The following is a 26,317-nucleotide window of genomic DNA, read 5'->3' on the forward strand; positions in this document are numbered from 1 at the left end:
TGAATCTCGGAGAAATTGACTTTGTGCTTCATAGGATAGCAAGTGGTAGAGCTGGATTCAAACTCAGGCAGAGAGAAGTAAAATATTGAATATTAGAGCCCTGGGACATTCCAACTTCAGGAAGATAAAGAATCAGCAAAAGAGACTGAGAAGGAGGCTCCAGAGGGTAGGAGGAGAGGTTATAGTGGTGCTTCAGGAGCCCAGAAGACAAATGGAGAAAATGCTCAAGAGCATCAAAGGCTGCTGGCGGGTCAAGGAAGATGAGGACTGAACACTGACCTTTGCATTTAACAAAGTGGCTCTAATCCGTGACCATGACAGAGGCTGTTGTGAAGCAGTGGTGGAGTTAAATCTCAGAGGGAGTCCAAGAGAGGAGAGAAGAGGCATCCGAGTTCATCTCTTTGGAGTGCAGCACAGACACCACCCCAGACCCAGTCACAGGGATTCACTTACGGATCTGAATTAAAGCCGCAGCTGAGATTTGTGACACAAACAAAATAGAGATTTGATTGGGAGCTCGAGGAGGAAAAATATGGGTAACTTCATTGCCCTTTTCAGGGGGAACAAACCTGAGTTCCTTTCTCTTCGCATTCAGTCTTGGTCTTTCTCTCATTAGAAAATTTTCTAAGCTCCAAATTTGCCTACCTCCTGTCTCCAAAATACAATTTCTCCTGGATCATGTTTTATTTGTGTACACATCCCCAGCCTAGCACAGGACCAGCAAAGAAGAGTACTAATAAAAGTGTGATTAATGACTAACATCCTAAACATTGAATACTCTACTCTGAAGTCATTGTTGACGACTTGAGTTCCCATAGTAAGCCCATGCTTTTCTCTGTGTACTCCACTCAGTCATTCAAATCAATAAAAAGTTTTATGTCTACCTTTTGAAAGCCATGTACAAGATCTTGGTTCTCCTGTTATTGTGGGCGTTTTCCAAGTAATTTATCCTCTGTCCCCCTCCGTCTCCCCTGCATTTAGATAGTAAAGCTTCTCCTAGTATAAGATGTTACCTTTCTTTGAGTCCACAAAGCACCTTGTTTTCATTTACCACACTTTCCCTTGTATTTTACCTATGTGGACCTTACTTACCTTGTCCCTTTGCCCACCTTACTGTGAATTTCTCCAGGACAGGGACTCTCACCTGTTTCAATTCCCTACAGCATAGTGCTTAGCACAAAGCAAGTACTCAGTATATAATTTTTGAATTAACGAGTGAATATTTATTAAAGTTAATTGAGTGGAATGATACTGATGTGTACTGAATGACACTGATGCTAACATGAGACAGTGGGACCTCTCATTCCACATGGTGGCAACAACTGCCTGCTGTTCTTAGCTTAGGGGCATAATATTTTTAGTTAGATTTATGAAAGGTTAACAAGTACTATAAAACATCAAAATAATAACTAAACATAATTAAATTAGAAAAGTTCATAGTGTGCTGGTTTGCTTTTTGTCTTTTTTGGCATTTAAAATTTTTTTTAGTTATTTACTTAATAATTAATGTACCTACTAATTCATTATTTCATAACTTCTCTTATATCTGAAATAGTAATTACTCTTCTTTTAATTTACATTATTTCTGATCATCTGGTTCATACAATTATTAAGTGATCAGGCTACTAATTCAGCTATGAAAACTCAGCTTTCACTAGTATATAGAGGTGATAAAACCAAAGGGATACAATAGCCTTAGTTATGGATTTCACTTACAATGGTGAACGGCAGAATCTTGAAAACTGAGATTTCAGACCTGTTGCAAATGGCTGAAATGCAATATTAATATATTTCCCCCAAGCCTTTAATGAAACAAAATAGCACAACATTTTATTACATAAAGATGTGATAGAGGCTGTTGGCAGATGACGGGTTAAGCAGACGCCAAGATGGGGAAGGAGGAAGGGTATTTACTATGGTTATTCTCCACTGTACATTTGATTTTACAGTACAGATTTCACTACTCACCCAAAATACTACTTAGTTACAAATTTGCCAGGTGACTCAGTGGGTGAATTGCCTTATGACAAGAATGAACAACTCTTCTGACAGGTGGTTTTAAACCACAGATTACTCATTTCATTCTATTTTGGGATGAATATTATATTTTCTTAACTCCCTGTGCTGTTCATGTTAGATTCCATATGCAGAGACTTCTAGAATCTTAAAACTAGGAAAAAAAGTAACTAACTTGTTATATTACTGATGAGAAAATTTAAGCCCAGGAAACTTGTCACTCATCCAAATCACAGAACTAGTTAGCATCAAAGCTAAAACTTGAATCCAAGCGCTTGGCCTCCATTTTCTATACCTTCCACTCTTCCAGCTACCCTTCATTTTTTGCATACAACACTAGTTATTTGAGTCATTTGGGGATTCTGGGAATGGCTCTACTCCCCAGAGAAGAAACGTTTTATTTGCCATAGGGTATACCCTCTTTTAAAACGAAAATACTTTTAGGAAGTAAAAATAATAAACATTTGCATAGCATTTTACAAAGGAATTTCCACGTATTTTGAGATCAATAGCTGCTATCTCACACAGATAGTGATCATCATTTTACTAGGGTGGGGTCCTGTGACAGAGGAGTCCAGCAGCTTGGGGAAACAAAGCTGGGTAGCTGGAAGGCTCATTTGGGTGGAGGTGTTTTGCAAAACTGCTTGGGGCTGAGCAAGGAAGGTAGGGTAAAGAGGGACAATCCTTCTCTCAGTGGTTCTTAACTGGAGGTGATTTTGCCTGCCAGAGGGCCTTTCGCAACGTCACAAATGGGGGTAGTGGTACTACTGGCATCTAGTGGGCAGACACCCGAGATGCCGCTAAAAATCCTACGACGCACAGGACAGCCCCCACAGTAAAGAAATATCTGGCCCAAATCTCAATAGCGCTGAGGCTGAGACACCTTGAGCTACAGGAAAAAAGATTCATTGAGAAGCCAGAGGAAGCTTCTTGAGTTATTATTTACTTCATGCATTTAAGAACTTAGAAAACAGGTGACACGCACACTATATATTTTTTCTTTTTGAATATGCCTAACAGTTTATAGGGAATCCTGGAGACTGTTTACGTGGATTTCCTTGCACGGGATGTGGGTTGGCCCAAGTAACTCGAAATCCATTCACTGGATTTTTGTGAAACAGCTGTGGCCCTTGGCATCCTTCCTATCTGGTTCTCAGAACTCAGTCCCAGCCGCTAGGTTTTTGGAGTCTTCTGCAATAGCAGAGAATTCTTCTGTGGGACACTACACACATCCAGGTGTTTAAGTATGTCAAGGTTCTCTTTTAAACAAATATTAGATTGTGTGACGTGCTTCATAGGACAGGAGGAGTCGCCTCAAGGGGAATAATCAGATTTTCTTCAGGAGCTGACGGTCCTCGAGCTGGAGAAGAGTCGGGGGCTGCAGCGCGGGCTCCCCACTACGCCTCAGGGAGACTTCGGCCCCTACGCAACGGAGCGCGCCAACCCGAACCCCAAAAGTACCTGAGAACGAAGCAGTTCGCCGGTTATATATATACACTTAGAGGCGCGCGAGTGCGCGCGACTGCCCCTTGGGAGCTGCAGAGCGGACCAATGAGAAGGCCCTCTCTCCGCGCCGGCTCGGGATTGGGCGAACCGCGCCAGCCTCTCCGCCTAGTAGCGGGCGGGGCGCGCCGAGGAGGGCCTGGGATAGGCGCGCCCACTGCGCCAGAGTCCCGGGGGCGCGTGCGCGGTCTCGCGGCGGCCGCGGGGGCTGGTCTCGCGCGGTCTGGAGGTGGAGTCGCTGGCGGCGGTGGCGACGGCGGCGACTGGCAGTGGGGTGGGGTGGGGTGGGGTGGGGTGGGGGGCGGGGACCAAGGGTTGTGAGGTGGGGAATCCGGGAGTTTCTGGATTCTTTAGCTGGTATTTTAAGTACAGCTGGGGAGCTGTCCTTCCTGCAGTGTTTAGGAGCCGCCGGGGCGGGAGGATCGGCCGCTGTGGCGCGAAGGTAAGAGGTGGACTGGCGGTGGCGTGGGGTGGAGATCTTAATCAACAGGTCCCGGGAGCTGGGGGGAGGGGCGTCCGGGCTCACCCCCTCCCCCATACGGGGAGCTCGGCCGGGAAACCGGGGCTGCTCCGCCGCTGCCCCGCCAGCAGGCTCTCCGGCCGGCTGCGGAGGACGTGAGCTCAACCTTTGTCCCTCGGAGGAACGCAGCTTGGCCGTGCCGGCTCTCTCTGCCTTGGCGAGGGACCCGCTTGGGCTGGCGGGGATTCCTGCCCGCCTGGCCCAAGTTACAGCGGGGCGGTAGGGAGTCGCCTGCCCTCTGCGCCCCCGCCCGGAGTTCGCGACTCCCAGGACTCCCTCCAGGCCGGGTCGGGGGAATAGCTGGGCGAACACTTTCCTTTAGAAGAGGGAATGTAGTCGGCGTTCCTCTGCCTGACTCAGCTCCTGGTATTCAGCTGCTCGTTGCGTTCTTTAGACAAAAAATCAGTTCCCACTTCCTTGTGACCACTTTTCAAGAAAAGCCTAATCTCCTAATGGTTTCTGATAATTTCCTCGTAAGTTTGCAAAATGAATTTTGAAGCCTGTAAATTATTGTAAGTTACGTTTAATGAAAGGCGCTTTGAACAGTCTCTGGGGCAAATTATGTAACTTCCTAATAATAATAACCCACCTTCTGTTTAGTTGATTGACATACGGTAATGTGTATGGAATTTAGATTTGCGTCCAAAGGTTTTTCTTGGCAGTTGGCGCTAAAATTAAAATCTGATCGCTAGGAGGTTTTTAGAAGTAGTATATAGTGTGTGTTTTGTTTCCGTATTCGTTTAGAATTGTAAAAATTTAGATTTGGAAAGCCTGTAGAACAAGATTTTTGAAAGTTTGGTTTTGCTGACAAGGTAGGTGAAAGGAGTTAATATTTCTGATTTTAAAAAAGACATACCATGTTTTAATGACAGTATCGTAATTATGCTTTTGGATTATACCATAAGTTAATAACCTATTAAATTCTGCAATAAGAATAAATGACATGTTGGTTATTGGTGTCGTTGAAGTATAAGTATTGATGGTAATGAAATTGTTAAGCTTTTTTGGATTATGAACTACTGATTTTTTTTCTGGATCCCTGTGGACATGGCATATTACAAGTTTTAAAAGACTCTAAATTATTGTAGCAGGCTGAACCTATTCAGCTATAACGTAAGATCTTTATAGATGAAACAGGCAAAAATACCAAAAGCAATTCATTATTTTATCTTTGTTAAAAAAAAATCAAGTAAATCTTACCATGTACTTCAGTGACTTTTGGCTAGACAGACCTGAACTTGACAAGTAAAGATGGACTCATTAATGATTTTAACTTGTTTTAGAATGTTACAATGGGAGACGATATGTAAGTTTTACCTGAGAGTGACCCAAGTCAGTACGGTTGAGCTGTTTATATGCCCTTTCTGAATTAGGATCTTGTTTAAAAAGTTCATCGCAGACATACCAAGAAATTTATCCATTTTATCTATCAATATACTGTCCAGTTTCTTTTATAGTTTCTGATTCAAGGTGTCTGGGAAAAATAGTTTCCTGACATAGGTGCTTTAGAATACAATTTTTGATTATGAATCATAGAATTCTTGAGTTGGAAATAATCCTAGTGGTTGCATAGCCTAACCGCTTCGTTTTCCAGGAAAAGGAAAGTGAGGTTTATAGAGTTCGGTGGTCCATAGTCTGACTGCTGGTTAGTGGCAAAGTTGGACCTAAATGCTAAAATGCTTGTTTCCAGAGTCCAAGTACAGTGCTCTTTTCACAATATACTATTGTTAAATAAATCAGTAAGTTACCCTTCTCAAAATCATATATGTAGCCAGCAGGGTTGTTTCTTTCCCTTATGCGTTTTTTCCTTTTTTTAATAACCACTAACCACAGTTAATTCATTCCCCTACTAAAGGGTTGTTTTCAGTTTTTCAATATTTCAGACAGTGTTTAATAAGTATCCTTGTACGTGTCCCCTCCAGCACAGGTGTGAAGGTTTCCCTACACTGTATACCTACCTGTAAGTGGAATTGCTGGGTCATAGGTTGATGTGCATTTTCAAATTTACTGCTGCAGCCAAATTATCCTCTCAAATTGTAACAATTTACGTTCCTGCCAACAATATATGAGTCATCGTTGGCCACATTTGGAATTGTCAGATTGGTATTGTCAGATTTTTAAATTTTTGCCAATTTGATGGGTGAGAAATGATGTGTTTTCTTTCTTTCAAAAAGATTTTAACTTTATTTTTAGTTTACTTGATATAAAATTAACTCTTTTCATTGTGTAATTGTTTTGACAAATGAATAGAGCTGTGCAACTACCAAAATCAAGATACAGAACAGTTCCAGCACCTAGAATTCGCTTGAGCTGCTCTTTTGTAGTCAACCCTTCCCCCACCCTTAACTCCTGGCAACTAGTGATCTGTTGTCATTTCCTATAGTTTGTCTTTTCTAGGTATTGTATAAATGGAATGCTATAGTATTTAGCCTTTTGAGTCTGGTTTCTTTCATTTAGCATCATGCATTTGAGTGTTGAACCATGTTGTTGACTGTATCAGCACTTCCTTCTGTTTTATTGCTGAATGTGGTATCCATTGTATGGATGTACCACAGTTGTTTATCCATCTGCCAGTTGAAGGACATTTGAGTTATTTTCAGTTTTGTTTTTGTTTTTTTTTTTTTGACTGTGAATAAAGCTGCTATAAATCTTTACAAAAAGGTTTTTGTGTGAACATAAGTCTTCATTTCTCTTGGGTCAGCACCTTAAAGTGGCATTGCTGGGTCATATGACATGTATCTTTAACTTCGTTTTAAAAAGTGTCTGCGGTAGGCAGAATAATGGCCCACAAAGATGTCCTAATCCCTGAAATTTGTGAATAAATTAGGTTACATGGCAAGGGTTAAAGTTGCAGATGGAATTAAGTTTGCTAATCAACTGACTTTAAAATAGGGAGAGTATCCTGGATTATCCCAGTGGGCCCAATGTATTATAGGGTTTCCCTTCAAAGGGAAAGCGAGAAGCAGTAGAATCAGAAAAAAAGATGTAATGGTGGAAGCAGAGCCAGCAAAATGCAGAGTTCTTGGTTTTGGGGATGGAGGAGCAAAGCCATAAACTAAGGAATGTGGTCTCTGGAAGCTGGAAGAGGCTGGGAAATGGTTTAATATTTAGAGCCCTCAGAAAAGGAGGCAGCTCTGCCAGCACCTTGATTTTAGGTCAGGGAGACCTGTGTCAGACTTTTAAGTACAGAACTGGGAAATACTACATTTGTGTTCTTTTAAGCCATTAAATTTGTGGTAATTTGTTACAGCAGCATAGGAAACTATATGCTATAAATTGTTTTCCAAAGAGGCTAAACCAGTTTGTATTCCCACCAGCAGTGTATGGGTGTTCCAGTTACTTTACATCCTCATCAACACTTGGTATGGTCAGTCTTTTTAATTTTAGTCATTCTTATAGTTATGTAGCAATATCTCATTGTGGTTTTTATTTGCATTTTTCTCATGACTAATGATGTTAATCATCTTTTCATGTGCTTATTTGCCATTTGTATATCTTTCTTGGTGAAGTTTCCAAATCTTTTGCCCATTTTAAAATTGGATTTTCTTGTTTAGTTTTGAGAGTTCTTTATAGTCCTTTGTGAGATATGTGATTTGCAAAGATTTTCCTCCAGTCTATGGCTTGCCTTTTCCATCCTCTTAACAATGTCTTTTGAAGTACAGAAGTTTTAAATTTTGATGAAGTCCGAAGTAGCAGGATATTCTTTTATGGGTCTTACTTTTGGTATTATATCTAAGAATTCTTTGCCTAACTCAAGGTCACAAAGATTTTCTCTTACGTTTTCTTCTGCAAGTTTTATATTTTACATTTAGATCTATGTTCCATTTTGAGTTAATTTTTGTATAAAGAGAGAGGTTTAAGTTGAGTTTCATTTATTTGTCCGATTGTTCCATGACCATTTGTTGAAAAGACTATCCTCTCTCTATTGAATTGCCTTTGTCTCTTGGTCAAAAACCATTTGACTACATTTGTGTGGGTCTGTTTCTAGACTCTTGTGTTCCATTGCTCTCTTTGTCTGTCCTTTGCCAATATCACAATGTCTTGATTACCTTAGCTTTAAAATAAGTCTTGAAGTCAGATAATATGAGTTCTCCAACTTTATTCTTTTTCAAAATTATTTTAGCTAGTTTAGTTCTTTTGCCTTTCCATATAAATTTTAGAATCAGCTTGCTGATATCCATAAAAAGATTCTGCCACGATTTTTAATCCTGTGTTTAATCTATATAAATCAACTTGAGGATAATGGACATCTTAACAAAATTGAGCTTTCCAATCTATGAATGTGGTATTTCTCTCCATTTATTTAGAAATCTTTGATTTCTTTCATGAGTGTTTTGTAGTTTTCAACATACATATCCTGCAAATATTTGGTGTTTCAGTTTTTTGGTTCTATAGTAAATGGTCATTTAAAAAAACTTGAGTTTCCAGTTGATCACTGCTAGTATATAGAATACAATTGATTTTTGTATATTGACATTATAGCCTGAGTTTTTACTAAACTCATTTATTCTAGGAGATTTTTTTTGTAGATTTCTTGGGCTTTTCTGAGTAGACAGTCATGTCATCTATGAAAAGAGAAATGTTTCTTTCTTTCTAGTCTGTATGCCTTTTCCTTTTCTTGACTTATTGTGCTGGCTAGGACTTCCAGTGAGATGTTGAAAAAGTGGTAAAAAAGAACATCCTTGTCTTGTTCATAATCATAAAGGGAAAGCTTCAGTTTTTCACCTTTAAAATGTGATGTTAGCTGTAGGTCATTTTGTAGATTCTCCAAATCAGGTTAAGGAAGTTTCCTTCTGTTCAAGGCTGCTGAGGGTTTTTATCATGAATGGATGTTGAATCCCATTTCTGCATCTATTGAGGTGATAATGTGGACTTTCTTTCTTTAATCTGTTAATATTGTGAATTACACTGATTAATTTTCAAAGGTTGAATCAGCCTTCCCTATTTCTGGGAATAACTCTGGGGTTGTTTCAAACAAAAAATCATTTTGGATTGTTTTTCTTTGACTAATAGATGTTAACATTCTTAAAAATGAAGAAGGAAACTGGATAAGATTTTGTGAACTAGAGTGCTTATAAAGTCAGAGGAGTCAAGATATTCATTAACAGTTATATAAATTTTACATGTTGGTAGGACTTAAGTTTCCTTAATCTGTACTGGAGTTTGTAGACTGTACTTTACCACTAGAGGACTCTTGTTAAATTACTAAGTGAAGAAAGGAAATGTTATTTGTATCACTGTAATCAAACATTCCTCATGCTGGGTTAATTTAGGGAAGTTGTTGAAATGTGTTTGGATAGTGAAGTGTATTTTGAATGAAGATAAAATGATTTAATTAGGAGATTTTTACTTGGAATAAAAACAATGAAAATTTAAAAAATACTACAACAACAAAAAAAACAGGCTCCTTCCTCACACCAGGAAATCAGCTATACTCCCATGAGTAATCATATAAATGTTTGGCGGGTCCGAGTAGAATGAATTCAGTGAATGTATTAAATCACAAAGTGTGAAGTGAAGTATAAAATAAACTACTTGTAAGAAAAATCCAGGCTCTGTTTTGCTATATTTAAGATGTTCCTTAATGAAAAATGTGAGTATATGGTAAAAAGATACATGCTTATTAAATATATTTTAATATTTTGAATTGTGAGTTTTTGCTCCATCAATTGAGACTACAGGAGACAGTTTAATTATGAAGAATAGGTTTCAGTAACCTCATAATCTAGCTGTTTAATTTTATCATTTTTATAAATTTGGGCTTGTCATATGGTTTAACCATTATAAAAATTCAAGCAATTTGGACTTTTGTCTTGTATCATTTTAAAGTTCTTCTTAAGTTAACAGTTGTCTCAAAGAGCCCAAACGTTGAAGTTTTCAGGCTTCTGAGGTTCTTGGCATTTTTGCTGCTTTAAGGCAGGGGTTGGCAACTTTCTGTGAGGGCTAGATAGTAAATATTTTAAGCTTTGCAGGCTATATCATTTCAATTGAAGTACTCAACTCTGCTGTTAGTGTAAAGGTAACCAAGCAAATAAATGTAACTGTGTTCCAATAAAACTTTACTTATAAAAACAGAGCCTTCCTGATTTGGCCTGTGAACTGTTTGCTTACTTTTGTTTTAGGCAAAATGTTAGCGGGAGAAATGAAAATATTATAGTAAATGTAGTGGAAAGAGCCTTAGGGTCAGCTGGGTTGGGAAGTTATTCCATGCTCTAATTCCCAGCCAAGCCCCCACTTTCCTCATCTATAACATGTCCCACCTTGGAAGATGATTGAAAAGGTTAAAATAAGGTATGGAAGGCACTAAGCAAAACATTGTGACACATAGTAGATACTTAATAAGTATTTGCTTCTCTCTCTCTGTTTTATGGCTGCACTATGCTTTGTGACAAATTGACAGATGTGGAGTAATTAAGGAGATTCAGATTTTTTACAGTTTGTGGTATATCTAATTGGTTATTCCAAATATTAGAAATTATAATTGTGTTTATCTTTATAGCTAAATTGTCTTTTGAATTAGGTCTTTTTTGGTATAAAGTATCAGTTCTTGGTTTCACAATAGTATCATAAATATCACATAAAAAATTGAGAATTTGTGTTGAAATGTAATTTTGTATTTTGAGGGTTGAACGTTGTCACCGAAAATATTTGATAGTATCGCTTAAAATGCATTACTTTGATTTGACCTAAGAAGTAGGCTTTCTGTATTTTGCTTGTATGCTTCAGAAGTCCCTTTGAGATGCGTTCATTTCAAATAATTGACTGCCTCCTATGAGTGCACTGAACTAAGTGCTCTGCTAGAATTTGGTTGTGCTTAAAGAGTACCTATATTTAGGTATTCATTTTTGTGTAATGTTTGGGATATAAATGAAGCTTCAGAAAGTTGTTTTTCTTCCTTTCTAAATTTCTGTCAAGAAACAGCTAGAGGGGCCCGGCCCAGTGGCATAGTGGTTAAGTTCACACGTTCTGCTTTGGGGGCCCAGTGTTCCTGGTTCTGATCCCAGGTGTGAACCTTCACACTGCTTGTCAAGCCATACTGTGGCAGGTGTCCCACATAGAAAATAGAGGAAGATGGGTACGGATGTTAGCTCAGGGTCAGTCCTCCTCAGCAAAAAGGATTGGCGACAGATGTTAGCTCAGGGCTAATCTTCCTCAAAAAAAGAAAAAAGATACAGCTGGATTTGAGATTTTTAACTTCCCTCTCCCCTCCGGAACAGAATCTGTTCTCCTTCACAAATCAGAGGCAGAGATGCCAGAAAGGTGGCTTTTGGAATAATCTTAGTGGCAGCCCTAGGGTTGGATCTCAAGTACCAGACTCATAATCTGTTTGGTACTCTCTTCAGTGCACCATTGCCTGGTTTGTTAGCTGTGTTATTACCTGCCTCTGGACTCCCAGAAATCTTGTTTTCTTGTCCTACATTCTCCATTTTTCCCCTAAAGCTTAAACAGAAGCTGTTGCAAAGTCTTACCAAGTTTTACTAAGAAAACTTTATATTATTGTTCAAATATAGTTACAATATAAATGTGTTATACTTAATGTGAGAGAAAATTTTTTCTATTTCAAGATTTAAAAAATTCTGCTTTACATTGGTAGTATTATCTGTATGATATTTGTGTGTAAGGAATTGGGGTTTTTTTTCTACAAGTAATCATCATTCACTTTTACATAGTTTTGTCTGTCTCAAATTTCCTAACTAGTTCATACAGAAAATTATAGGTGAATATTGAATATTTACAACGTGAAGACTTTCGGCAGGATATAGAGAAGTATTAGATGAAGTCACTGCCGTCAAAGTTCTGACTTTGAAATGTAAGTATGGACAGTCCCTTAGAGATTAGGATGTTTTGAGAGAATTTGTTAGTTCTTTGAAACTCAGAGCAGAATCACAGAATTGCTCAAATAATATGCAAATGAATTTCAAGATTGTATTCATAATGTTATAGAATTGTAACAGTTTATTTTTAAAAAATAATATACCATAATTTATTTAATAATATTACTGTTGGTTGGCCTGTGAGTTGTTTTTTCTTTTTGGTTGTTATGAATAATGTTACCATGTACGTTCCTGTACTTTTATGGTGGTTATATGTACATGTGTTTCTCTAAGATGCTTCTCTCCAGTATGGTAGCCAGTAGCCACATATGACTATTTAAATTTAAGTTAACTAAAATTAAAATTCAATTCCTCAGTTACACTAGCCACATTTCAAGTGCTCGATAGCCATATATGGCCAGTGGCTATGTTATTGCCCAGTGCAGATAGAGAATATTACCCATTATTGCAGAAAGTTCTGTTGGACATCCCTGCTCTAAAGTACATACCTGGGAATGAAATTATTGGGTGATAGGGTATGGCATGGTCAATTTACTAGATAATGCCAAACTCTTTTTCAGTGTGATTCATTTTACTGATATACACTTCCGGCAGCAAATTATTGAGTTTCTTCAAATTGCATCACATTGAAAACTGTATAAATTCCACTTTATAAATACTGGGCATGTAAATATAACTGTCTACTATTAATCTTTTGTGAATCTGATGGTTTTTTGGGCCCTTCCCCTGAAACACACACATTGTTGTGCAATAGTATCAGAGTATTCATGAAAATTGGGTCATGAACCCCAGATTTAATCCTCGGACCCAGGTGATTCATCTAAGAATATACAAGTGACTACCTGCAGATGTTTTTCAGAATGACTCAAGAGGGCTCAGTAGATACTTAAGAGTTTGTGAAAGGAAATTTGATAATTCTTTGTAGGCATCTTAAAGGGACACTGTTCCTTTTATACTTGACACTTTATCTGTTTATACTTAAATTTTGTTCTAAGAGTAGTGGTCTGGCTAAATCACAGTACTTTTTGTTTTTCCCTAACTCCTACTCAGACTGTATCCCTTGCCCCATCTCTTAATGTATTATGCAGTATGCTATGTCCTTTGTATATGTTTCTAAATATTAACAACTACACTGCAAGTTTTTTTAATCACTATTCTCCCTTTTACAAATGAGGAAACAGAGGCTCAGAGAGATTAAATGTTTTATCCAACGTCGTAGTATAAGTGGTAGCAAGGATTTGGATTCAGTTTATTTGACTCCAAAATCTTGGATTTTTCTACTTTGTACTTTAGCCTGCCTTAAGACTTGTTATGCTTAACACTGTAGTTTTGGTAAGATTAAAATCTTTTTGAGGAAAGCCACCTTTAATTTAGTGTTTAAGATATACTTGAATTAAAGTGGAGAACCTTGAACCTGTAAACTGTAAGCCCCTTAAGGGTAGGGGCTATGTCTTTTTACTTAGTCTCTCACTGCTTAATATGGCACATAGTAGATGCATGTTATCACTTTGCACTTTTATCATTTACTTGTTTAAACTTTGGTCTTGCTTGTAAGCTTAATACCAGAGACTGTTTTAACCTAGTCACTTCCTATTACCTGAGAGAAGATGAGATACAAAACGTAATTCATTTATTCTATGTGGCCATAAATGTGTTTAATGGTAGAGTGGGGGAGGGTGTCTAACTTTCACATGTTCTTGATTAACATGGTCTACAAAGATAAGCACAAACAGATGAATTTGCTAATGACCGTTTCTTGGTCTTCCATGAGCCCTTACTAACAGGTCCTGTGGTGCAGTTACAGTCCCTGCCCCAATTAAGAACTCAGACTAGACAGTCAGACTTGTGCTGAAATGCCTTGACATGTATGTGACTCTGGGCAAGTTAATTTAGCAAAGTCTAACTCCTTATCTGCAGAATACGGATTGTATTAGTGCCTGATACAGAGGGCTTTAGGGGAGGGAAAACCTAGGTTCACTGTGGGGCATGGGGGGCTGCACATTAAACTGACAAAAGATAGATTAGCAGGAGAAATGGTTTTTCACTAATGCGTATGGAGGTCTTCATAGAAAGGAATTGAAGACCCAAAGAATCAGTGAAACTGAGCCATAAATTGTGAAAAAGTGACAAGACAAAGGAAAAGAGGTTTAGGCTTTTAGGGCTGGTAAATTGTCAGAAGGTAAATATGTGGGGGAAACTAATGGAAGATAAAGGTTATTTTAGTAGATTTGTTATGCAGATTTAAATTGGTGACTTTCTCCATTGATGCGTCAACTCCCAGGAGTAAGAGTCATCTGCCTGGTACCTTTACAAATGGAAATTTATGTTACCTTTATAAAGGGAAATTTATGCCGGGGCTTTTTAGCCAGATAGAGGGGGAGGGCAGAGAGTTGTTTTTTTCCCTATGTCTGCTGTTTCTTAATTGCCTTTAGCTCAAAATAATCCTTATGCCAAAGTGTCATATTTTGGGGTTGCATATTCTGATCTCCTTCAGAGCTTTATTTTGAGGATTAATTGAGGTGATGTATCAAGAATGGTTAGCATAGGGGCCGGCCCCGTGGCGGAGTGGTTAAGTTCGAGCGCTCCGCTTTGGCGGCCCAGGGTTTCGCCGGTTTGGATCCTGGGCATGGACATGGCACCACTCATGGCACCGCTCATCAAGCCACTCTGAGGTGGCATCCCACATGTCACAATTAGAAGGACTCACAACTAAAAATATGCAACTTTGTCCCGGGGGTCCTTGGGGAGAAAAAGGAAAAATAAAATCTTTACAAAAAAAAAAAGAATGGTTAGCATAGTGCCTGGTATATTTTAAGCCCTCCATAAATGTTAGATAAGAGGTAGATAGACTACAAACCTGGTTTGTGACATTCACGTGGAATAGCAATTGAACTGCTTTATGTTTTAGTAAATATATTTTGAATAGATTATGTGATTATGAATAATTTGATTAAACAACTTTATAGGAATTGTGTGAATTGGTTGTCATAGACTGAGTCAGTGATGAATAATTGTAGTTGTGTGTTAAGGTAAAGTTTTTTTCATCTCTGAAATAATAGTGAAAGTCAGTGGGTGAAAAAAATTTGTTGCCCTACTTATAAACAGCTTACATGTACAGTGAGATCAAGTTCCACTCAGCTTTATCAGTTTTTTTATTGATGCTCAAGCATTACTCTAGAGTATTTTTCACTAGATCATTTTTACTACACATTTTTAAATAGGCTTAAAAAATGACGTTATTTGCAGTGTTGAGTTTCATTGTGGTGATTTAAAATCTTACATTTAGATAAAGCATTTGTTTCATTTTACTGATGTCAGCGTGCTTGTGTTAATATTTTGTTTACTTTTTTTCCTTTCATGTAATGGATATCTTTCACATCTGTCTGTGATCTTATATTCTTTCCCATTTATACAGATTTTCTTAGGATGCTCTTCCACTACAGGTAACTCCTGCAGCATTTCTGCAGTTGTAGTATAACACTTATCAAATAGCATTACACTTGTATAGCGGTTTTGTTTGTTTGCTTGCTTGTTTACTTATCTGATTTCTATGCTAGATTTTAAGTTTCTTAAGGCTGAGGACTCTTTGTTAGCAATCTTTTTGTTGCCAATGACTGTGCAAGTTTTTGTACCAAGCAGTGCTTATGTTGTTGAATGAAAGTGTAGTTTAGTAACGTTTTTAAACTATAGGGTACAGTAATCTTTAAGACTGACATTTTGTTTGTGTTTCTTGTTGCATAATATACCTTATGTTTTCCTGCCTTCTAAGACTATCTGGTCAAAATCAGAACATTACTCATACCCTCAGTCCGTAATACTACAGTACTAAAAGTTCACTGGATTCTAAACTTGGTGACATTTGTATCCTTGATACTGAATATCCTTGATACTGAATCTCTTAATCTCAAATTCCTGTCCCTGATGCACAGCAAACCAAACACTGAGACATTGGTGCTTGGAGATGGAGAAAGGGCCCATTCATGTTGGCCAAGATGAGTAGGTGGAACCATGGGTTCACTCAAATCCGCCTCCCCAAGAACAGAAAGCAGGGGGATTTTATAGAGCTCAGGGGCTTGGCAGGAGGAGCTTTGGAGAAACAAAGAGGTCACTTCAGATAAGCCCCGGACAATCTTGACTTCTGCCCTTCAACAGCTGCTGGGGTCCGGCCATCTGGTGATCCCTACTTCCCCGAAGGCATTCTCTTTCTTCTGCAAAACAAGCTCACAGATCCTTGAGACCTGAGTCACCCCTTGAGTTAAACAAGAAAACAGCAAATTGACAAGATTCATCTGTGTCTGTGTTGGGAGCAAGGTCAAAAGGCAAATATGTTCTTATTGAATAGCTGCAGTAATCCTCAGGTGCACGGCTTCATCCTCATCAGTCTTCTTCCTTCTCAGATTCTTCTCCTTTCCTGTTCTGATGACACAGTCCTACTTCTGGTCCTGAAAATACTCTCTGTTGTCACTTCTTTAGTCTAATTTATAGATTGTAGTAGATATGAATCTTTATTTATTCATTTTGCTTAATGTTCTTGTTCTAATAACTCTGAAACGGTTTTTTGGTATTTCTTCAATGACAAGGCAAACTATTCTGTTTTTTTGTTTTTATGACCAGTTGTTGAATTGCATACCAGTAAGCCATCTAAGTAGAGGTAATCATCTACTAATTTGCTGACCTTTGGAGCATGTTTTTTTCCTCTAGTAAGCTATAAATCACTTGAGGTCAAAAGTTGGAATCACTTATAATGCATTTTTAGAGACCTGAAACTTGTGACATGTGTTTCAGTAAAAGTAATTGACACCTAAGATTAAAGGGGATGGAGAAAATCTATGTGGAATAGGCATAGAAATAGGCATCTAGGCAGCAAAGCAATAGACTTGTGAGTTTGGAATTAAGATTCTTTGAGAGTTTGTCGTTGTGAGTTATTAACATGATGAGAGAATTGGTTCAATCATAATGGACCTGACTTACTATATTTTAAAGTGTTGGTGGTCCCTTTTGCTCTTATTCCTTTGGTAAACTGGTTTTGTTTCATTTTTAAATATTTTTCCTCTCCAAAGCCTCAGTACATAGTTGTATCTCCTAGTTGTAGGTCATTCTGGTTCTTCTATGGGGGATACTGCCACAGCATGGCTTCATGGGTGGTGCCTAGGTCTGTGTCCAGGATCCGAACCAACGAACCCCCTGGACCGCTGAAGCAGAGTGTTAGAACTTAACCACTTGGCTGCAGGGCCAGCCCCTCATCTCATTTTCAAATGAAAGATGTAGTATATTTATTTTTGTGTGGTAGAGGAAGTCCTGACTACCAGAGTCATGATCCTAATGATTGCTTAAGTGCTTTATTTAGAAATTCTTATATATTGTTGCATTGTTTCTGAAATTGTTTAGGGCCTTAGGGATAATTTTTTTTTTTTTTTAAAGATTGGCACCCAAGCTAACATCTGTTGCCAATCTTCTTTTTTTTTTCCCTTCTTCTTTTTCTCCCCAGAGCCCCCCAGTACATAGTTGTATATTTGAGTTGTAGGTCCTTCTGGTTGTGCTGTGTGGGATGCTGCCTCAGCGTGGCTTGATGAGTGGTGCCATGTCTGCGCCCAGGATCCAAACCAGCAAAACCCTGGGCCGCCAAAGCAGAGCGCTCGAACTCAACCACTTGGCCACGGGGCTGGCACCTGGGATAATACTTTGATTACCTCTTTTTGTCTAAAGATTCCAGAACTCTTGAAAGAGCTTTGTTGCTGCTGCTAATTTTTATAGACTTTAAGAAGGTAGTTATAATTTAAAGTTTCTATTTATTTCTTTCAAAAAAGTAATATCTGTGTGTTTTTCCCCCAAATTATGAAAGTAAGACTTTTTTTGGTCCATATTTTGTAATATATCCAAATGGTACAGAAATATAAGCAGAAAGTAATACCTGAGAGGTCCGTTATCCTTACTTTTCAGAGATACTAAGTGAAAACAATATTGTGTATATTATTCCAGGTTTTTTCTTAATAACTTTATAAATGTATCTTTTATGTGCATTTTTAAAAGTGAGATTGTATATAAAAACTATCCTGAAGCTTGCTTTATTCATTTGCCTTTGTTCCATTGTCAGTTTATATAGAGCTCCATGCTCTAATAGCCACACTAAAAAATCTTAAACAGGTGAAATTCATTTTAATACTATATTTTATTTAACACAATGTGTAAAAATGTATTACAAAATTACCATCTGCACGAGTTAAAAACTAAAAATATTGATGACATGTTTTACATTCATTTTTTCCATAGCTGAATCTTTGAAATCTGGTGTGTATTTTACATGATGGCATATCTCAATTAGAATGATAAATTTTCATTGGAAATACTTGATCCGTATTTAGATTTTGTTAAGTTTATGGTTGAAAAATTAAATTAACGTACCCAAATTGTTTAAAATAAACTTTATAAGATAAATTTCCAGAAAAGGAATTGATAGATCAAAAGTTTATTTTAAATTTTTGGTAGGTACTGCAAAATTGTCCTCTATAACATTGTTCTGATATAGAGTCAATAGTACATAATGTCTGTTTTCCTATATCTTTCCAACACTGGATGTGATTGGTCACTCTACACAGACACACAAAAACCTTATCCCAAAGTAAATCCCAAAGTATTTATTTATTTTGATGAGGAAGAGTCACCCTGAGCTAACATCCATTGACAATCCCCCTCTTTTTTTTGCTTGAGGGAGATTAGCCCTGGGCTAACATCTATGCCAATCTTCCTCTATTTTTTTTGTATGTGGGACACTGCCACAGCATGCCTGATGAGTAGATTAGGTCCACGCCTGGGATCCAAACCTGTGAACCTGGGCCTCCAAAGTGGAGCACGTAGAACTTTAACTGCTTGGCCACGGGGCTGGGCCCCAAAGTAAATATTTTTACATAATTATACTGCCTTTTTTTCTTTCTACTCTAATTGGAAGAAAAGGGTCACTCTCACTATTAATATTTCCTTGGGGAGAATGACAAAAAAAGGCAGAGCCAGAAGTCATGAGAAGCTTTGAAGAATTAAGATTGGGGGCGAGTATGCCAAAGAATAACTCAGAGAGGATGTGATCTCCTCTAGTACCACATAAATCAAGGTCTTAAAAAATTTACCTCCATATATTCTTCTTAGGAAGCTGTTGGAGGTCTCTCAAGGAGAAGGGAGTAAATGAAGAAGGAAGAAAGAGGTGATAAGACTTTGCTAGGATAAGGACGAACACTTGAAGATGACTTAGAGAATAAATTCAGATTCGAGCATATTTTTGTCAGATACATGCAGAAGACGGAAGGAGAAATCAACCCGAGTAATGGAGAGCGTTAAATGAAGAGACTGTTCACAAAGGTGTGGGTTGGGTTAAGGGAACTCACAAGGGATGCTGAAGCATCCCAGAGTTGGTAACAACAGGAATCCTGCTAAGCCTAGGCCTGAAGGGACAGGGAGGGAGTAGTCACTGGAATTTACAAGAGCTGTTGCTGTAGGCGAGGAGCCACCTGGTGAGAACTGTGGCCTTAGAGGAACTGCCAAATCGCAGGAGGAAGCTGGGGGAATAAAGAACCCAGCCACTCTCTCCTGCCTCCCAGTGGGTACTTCTGGCTGAACCCACTGGAAACCAGAGGACAAGAGAATATGGGTTAATGCAGTCTCTAGACGTCAGCCTTCTTGGACCTGGAGCAGGTAGAGAAGGATGAATGGATCTGGGCAAAAACAAAATATCCAGCTTAGAGCTGGAGAGTGGAGGGCTTCAGAAGGAATGTCACTAAAAATTAAAAAAAAAAAAAAGATGAAACTGATAGATTACTTGATTTGTTTGAATATGTACATTAGAAAGTATATTGATTCTTCTACTCGAGAGTGTGGGGATGTATTAGTGATTTAACTAAAAAATGAAATATAACTTATGGGGAGAAGGAAATGTATAAATAAATGCTACAGCAGAGGCATCGACTAAGTACTGCAGAAGGGTAGGTTGTGGATGGGAGCACGCAGGATTAAGGAAGATTTCATAAGGCACTTATTAGAAGGGGAAAACTTTAACAGATAAAGAATTGAACAGAAAGGATTTTTTTTCCAGGTATAAGAAACAATACGTCAAAGCTGTGGAGGTGGGAAATTGCAGGGCTTGTACTAGAAATAGCAACTAGTTTGACCTGGAAGAGAGGGGAGGGAGAAATAAAGGGAGAATTATATTCTAGGACTAAGTCGAGGGGAGCTATTTGAATGTCAGGCTAAGGAATTTGAAATGTGTTCTCCAGAATAACTGTTAAAGTGCCTTGGAGTCAGACTTCAGTTTGAGGTCCAGCTGTGCCGTTTAGCTTGTACATTGGACAAGTTATTTATCTTTGCTAAGGTAAATTACAGAATTTAACCGGGAGATGGTTGTGAGGGTTAAATGAGATAATGCAGACTAGGTGCTTAGCACAGTGAATGAATGGTACATAATGCTACTTAGTAAACAGTAGCTTAAGAGGGGAAACACAACAAAAACTTGAAAAGAGACACTGTCATGATAATAGCTGTGCTTCAGGAAAGTTAATCTGACAGTAGTGTGTAAAATGATGGGAGACTAGAAAGACCGTGGTTGTGGTAACTGTCAAGAAGTTCGTGCAAAAACCCATGAAAGAGATAATGTGCGTGTAATTTAAGGTAGTGGTGTGAGAAGGGAGAAGCTGGGGAGTATATGTGAGATATTATGGAGGGAGAATTGAAGGGAGTTGGTATAATTAGTTATTAACATATTTAGGGATATTGCAGTTAGGATTTTCAGTAGTTAAATTTGACCTCAGGGGGATAACTAATTTATCTGACAGGAGCTAGTCTATTGTATTTTTATGGTATTCATTTTTTAAGCCATAAATTAGCATTTTATTATTGAAAACAGTTTGTCGGGGTATGACATATGGCTCACTTTGGCAAATTCAGTACTTCCAATACTGAAATTGGAACAATATAGAGTACAGAATAACATTTTTAAAATGCCGCTAGAAAACAGGAATGTTGGTAGTTTAGTTTTGCTTTTCAAAATGAGTAGGAAAATTCACAGGCGTTTCTACAATTTCTGCACTTGACCACGTCTGCTGCTTGGCTGAGTGTTTAGAAAGTTTGAGCAGGAGATGTCATGCTGCCGCACTCTGGTGCTGTAGTAAACTTGTAGTCTGTTAACATAACATACATAACAGGGGAATCAGTTATCACATTACAATTCATTTTATGAAGCAGTCAATTGAGGAGAAAAGATGAATTTTCTCTAATCATATTTTAAAGGTGAAAGAATGATGTAATTATGTGGTTTTTGAAAGGAAGCGTTTAATCAGCATGGTATCATCTTACAAAGATGTAACTAACATAGTGCTGTGGAACCACAGAAGGCTTCACCGATTTTAGTTCCTGTTCTGTTACTTCTAGCTCTGTGCGTTGGCTACGTATCTTCTGAAAAATGGGGATATCTGACCTGCTTATGTTTCAGGGCAACTGTGGAGATGAAATGAGATAATGTGCTTGAATTTACTATAGAAATTGAAAAGCTTTACAATGTAAGGTATGAATGTATAAATTACTTACAAATTTTCATTTCTGGCCTGTCCTCTTTAGTTTCCTTGCCTAGCAATTAACAGCCCAAAATTTCCACTTTAAATGTATGGAGTACTTCTAAAATGGAATTTATCATCGTTCCAGTTCTCTCCATCCCTCTCCTTTCCCTCCGAGGGAGAAAAACTTGATTCTCTGAATTTTCCTATTTTAAGGTAACATAACTTCAGTTGTCATGCTCAATATTCCAGAACTATATTTGGCTCCTAGTTTCCAAATCCTGTCAGCTCATCCTTTGTAATAACCATTGTTTGAAATTATCCCTTTTCATTCCTTCTGCTACTTCCTTTATCCTCTCATGCGTATAGTATTAAAACATTGTCTCTATTGGCTGCTCTACTTACATTTCCCCTAGTCAGCTCTGCTTACAGTGTAGAGTAGATTTAACTTTCTAAAAAGCTGGTTTTTTGTTCTTTTTTTTTTACTCAGAAACCCATAGTCTCCTGTTGGTTGCAGGAGAAAATTCAAACAATTTAGTTTAGGACACAGTCAACTCTGCCTTTATCTTCTATCTCTTACACTGGCTCTGTTCCTTATCAATACTGTTCTTGTTCTCCAACTAGGCCATATATGTTCTTGATTGGTAGCAGTGTACTGGAAAGCCATATTGCAAGTAATTTTATCCCACATGTTTAAAGATCCATTTCTAGTCAGTTTGAAAATGTTAGAAGTTACCTTTTGTCCTAGTGCCTTTTAAAAAAATGTTACTGACCTCTTGGATGCACTTAATCTTTTATTACCAAGTTGTTGAAGGTGATAATGGGGTAGTTCAAGTAACCAACCATTTGATATCTTTGATACTGTTTGGCTTTTAACCAATTCCTGCAGTGTCTGGTTTTGAATATCTCCAACGACCTTCAGCTCTGTGCTTGATATAAGCAAATGGAGAATTTTCCCACTGAATTAAAAAAAAGACCCAAAACAGTACTTTTCACTTCAGAGAATATTATATATTTTCAGAGAATAATATATATTATATATAGGGAGCTTAATTATCTGGTTAAAAAAAATGATGATTTCTTGTTTCCCCACCATTTCTTTATATTGCAAGGTACTACCATAGCGGAGTTATATCCAGATTTGTAAAGGAAAGAGTTGAATGATGATTCATTATGCAGTCCCATTGGTCCCTGGGAATACTTTTGGCCAAAGTTAAATTTTAGGTATAAAAAAGCAAGAAGAGGCTCTTAGGTATTTGGATCTGTAAATGTGTTTTTCATACAATTTCATTGTTTAAAAGAGAGAATCTCTGTGGACAAGTGAAGGAAAATGTTGGGAAGGTACCCTTTAAAACACTAAACTAAGAATCTTAATAATCAATAAACGTTTATCTTCTCTTATTATTGGGTAAGACTAAATAAAAATAACGACAAAAGTGAAGAGCTTCTATTCTGGAGTCATACAGACTTGGTATGAGGCTTGGCTCTGCCATTTAGGTTCATGACTTGGGAAGCAACTTAACCTCAGCAAACTTGATTTGCACATCTGTAAACTGAGGATAACTTGGAGGAGCTGGAAGGGTTGAATGAGATGATATATGTGAAATTCTTGGCACTCTGCTTGGCAAGCAGTGCTACTGCTTTTACTTACACTACTGCTACTATCACGCCACTGCTTGCTCAAACCATTTAAATAATCGTTCTACTTCTGTCCTCTGTAAAATACCATTCAAAGATGGTGTAAGGATTTTATGGTGTACTGAACATGAAACCATATCCACAAGAGTACCTATTATAACTGCTGAGTGTTTATTTTGAGGTGCTCTTTGGGCAGAATACTTTGCTGCTTTAAACCTGTCTTCTCATTCGTCATTGGGGATAACAATAGTGATTAAACTTGTAGGATTGAGGATTAATTATATAAAGTATGGTAGTACAATGTTCACACAGAGAGAGTTAGTAAATAATACTAGCTATAACTATTAACTATATTTATACATTTTTTTAGTCTGTCTTTGGGCCACTCAGTGTAACTAATTTGCCACTTTATGTGCATGTTTTGTCTCTCTGGCTAGATTGTAAGCGTTTGATGGTGGGGAAAGTATCATATGCTAGAATATATTACTAAAATAGTGTTTGCTTTCCCAATGAGGTTCCAGTATATAGGATAAGGCAATTTATTTGGCAGTAGTTTTTATTCCATTTACTCTGTTGCTATTCTGTTGGCAATCATTACCTTGTTGAATTTCTGGGTTTATTGATCTCTGCCGCTAAGTATTTGTATAACCTTGGCAAGTAACTTAAATATTGTGGACCTTCCTTTGTCATTTGTAAAATAAGAGGAATTCCATCAGATCCAAGTTTATTTTGTTATTTAAACATTTAAGTTAGCATTTTTTTCCCTTGAACCTTAAAAAGAAAGATAAAAGTGAGCTGCTCTTATCTTCCCATCCACTGCCAAGATGACCCTTAAATTCCCTTTCCTGAACATTTTGGAAAACACTGAATTAGATGATATTTAAGGGTCTTTCAGCCTTGATATTTATTATTTGGAAACCAAGAATACTTGAAAAAGAGTTGAAACAGAGTAAGCAAAAATATCCTATCAGGTGGTTAGCAAGGAGGCCTGGCTATTTAAAGTTTTGTCTTGAATGTATGAGAAATTTATTGAATATTATTGTGTTTTGTTTTTTTTTTTTTGAGGAAGATTAGCCCTCAGCTAACTACTGCCAGTCCTCCTCTTTTTGCTGAGGAAGACTGGCCCTGAGCTAACATCGTGCCCATCTTCCTCTACTTTATATGTGGGATGCCTACCACAGCATGGCGTGCCAAGTGGTGCCATGTCCGCACCTGGGATCCGAACCAGCGAACCCCGGCCCGCTGAGAAGCGGAATGTGCGAACTTAACCACTGTGCCACCCGGCCGGCCCCTGAATATTATTGAATGAGTGAATGCCTCAATTTTGGGTTAGTTAATATTCCAGTATAACTCAGGGTTTCTCAACTTTGGCGTTATTGACATTTTGGGCTGGATAATTCTTTGTTATGGGGGCTGTCCTGTGCATGTTTAGCAGCATCCCTCGTCTCTGCTAAGTAGATGCCAGTAGCAACCTTCAACCCAGTCCTCACAATAAAAAATTTGTCTAGCGGTTGTCACAATTCTCCTGATGGGGACGAGGAAAAGGCAAAAATCACCCTTGGTTGAGAACCACTGAATCCAAAAATGTTTCAGAAGAGTCAGGGTGACAATTTGTAAATAAATCTTTGATAAACTTTGGTAAATGAATATTTTAGGATATAGATGTTCAACAAACTTTTTTATTATTTATTTATTTATTGGGGAAGATTAGCCCTGAGCCAACTACTGCCAGTCCTCCTCTTTTTGCTGAGGAAGCCTGGCCCTGAGCTAACATCTGTGCCCATCTTCCTCTATTTTATATGTGGGACGCCTACCACAGCATGGTGTGCCAAGCAGTGCCATGTCCACACCCGGGATCCAAACTGGCAAACCTGAGAAACGAAACGTGGGTTCTTAACTGCTGCACCACCGGGCCGGCCCCTCAACAAATTTTAAACACAGAAGTATTTTCCCATGTTGTCCTATTTTTATTTTTGTGTCAAGGCAAATGTATGACCTAGAATCATGGTGTAAAATAGGAACTTGTCAATTAAATCTTTCCATTGTACGTGTGTTTTATATACAATTTTGCCAGGAATGTTCAAAGCTGCTAAGTTTCTGAAAGTTTACATCTGAGAAAGATGTGTCTTCTAAGCTAATGACAGTGCCTTGTTGATATCAATTGAATCGAGCCTCAGGAATCATAACATTCTTTTTCTGTCAGGGCAGATGATTTGTGTGGCTTTAAATTATGTTACCCCTACTTCCCTTTGAAATGTTTACTTATTTGACTTTTACTTTGAAGACTTTTTTCAATTAAGAGAATTTTGCTTCTAGTCTTTACAAATTTATCTGGCGTACTGCATCCGAAATACAGTTAGCTTTAAAGCTGTGAGGATAGCAGTGACTTCTTTGGAATGTGATTATCTGGATGATAAATAAAGGTACTTCTGTCTGAAACCTAAACCATGAACTAGGTAGAATTTTAGAATTGCCCTTAGTATATGACTTCTCAGGACGTTCCATTAAAAAATAAACCCGGGACATTTACACTTGGTCTTTTTTCTTAATTTAAGGGGCTTGATTTGTCAGTTGCATAAATCTGTTTAATAGCTTAAAAATTTTTTCTTTTACGTTGCACCAATTGAGTTAAACAAGTTAATTTTACTTCAAATATATGATTTTTTTATTTTAAAGATATTTTTAAAAATTTTAGTTTTCTGTAATTTAAAGAATAATTGAAAATCTAGTTTTTCAATTAAATCTTTAGAGTCTAAATATTTTTTTTTTTTTTTTTTTTTTTTTTAAAGATTTTATTTTTTCCTTTTTCTCCCCAAAGCCCCCAGGTACATAGTTGTGTATTCTTCGTTGTGGGTTCTTCTAGTTGTGGCATATGGGACGCTGCCTCAGCGTGGTCTGATGAGCGGTGCCATGTCCGCGCCCAGGATTCGAACCAACGAAACACTGGGCCGCCTGCAGCGGAGCGCGCGAACTTAACCACTCGGCCACGGGGCCAGCCCCTAGAGTCTAAATATTTTTGTTTAAATTGTTTTCATCAATAATTTCTGAGCTAACACCTTGCATGACTAGCCCAAATATATTTAAAATTTGACTTACATTTACTTAATTTTGGTTATAGCTGGGGTCCTTCTCTGAAGATGATGTGTGGGTCATTCATTGTTGGAAACTGAAATTTATGTAGAGTTAAACATTTATTGAGTAAATAGGATTTTCAGTGTGATGTGAGTATATGACTTGTTTTTGAAATATACAATGGTCTTTTCTTAACAAAT

General features: G+C 37.8%; 1 protein-coding gene across 4 annotated transcripts in view; it reads left to right on the plus strand.

Annotated features, from left to right (window-relative positions):
- Positions 1-3,629: 3,629 nt before the first annotated feature.
- Positions 3,630-26,317, plus strand: part of PALS1 (protein associated with LIN7 1, MAGUK p55 family member) — a 96,545-nt gene continuing 73,857 nt past the window's right edge. The window contains exon 1 of one of the 4 annotated variants that reach the window (XM_070594082.1): positions 3,630-3,961. The gene's annotated coding sequence lies outside the window, so the exon portion shown is untranslated. Of the gene's footprint in view, positions 3,962-3,991; positions 4,513-26,317 lie in introns of those variants that run through there. The other 3 variants (XM_070594080.1, XM_070594081.1, XM_070594083.1) reach the window with 3 other exon arrangements.

Source organism: Equus przewalskii, chromosome 25 (genome assembly GCF_037783145.1).
Source record: "Equus przewalskii isolate Varuska chromosome 25, EquPr2, whole genome shotgun sequence".
NCBI lineage: Eukaryota > Metazoa > Chordata > Mammalia > Perissodactyla > Equidae > Equus > Equus przewalskii.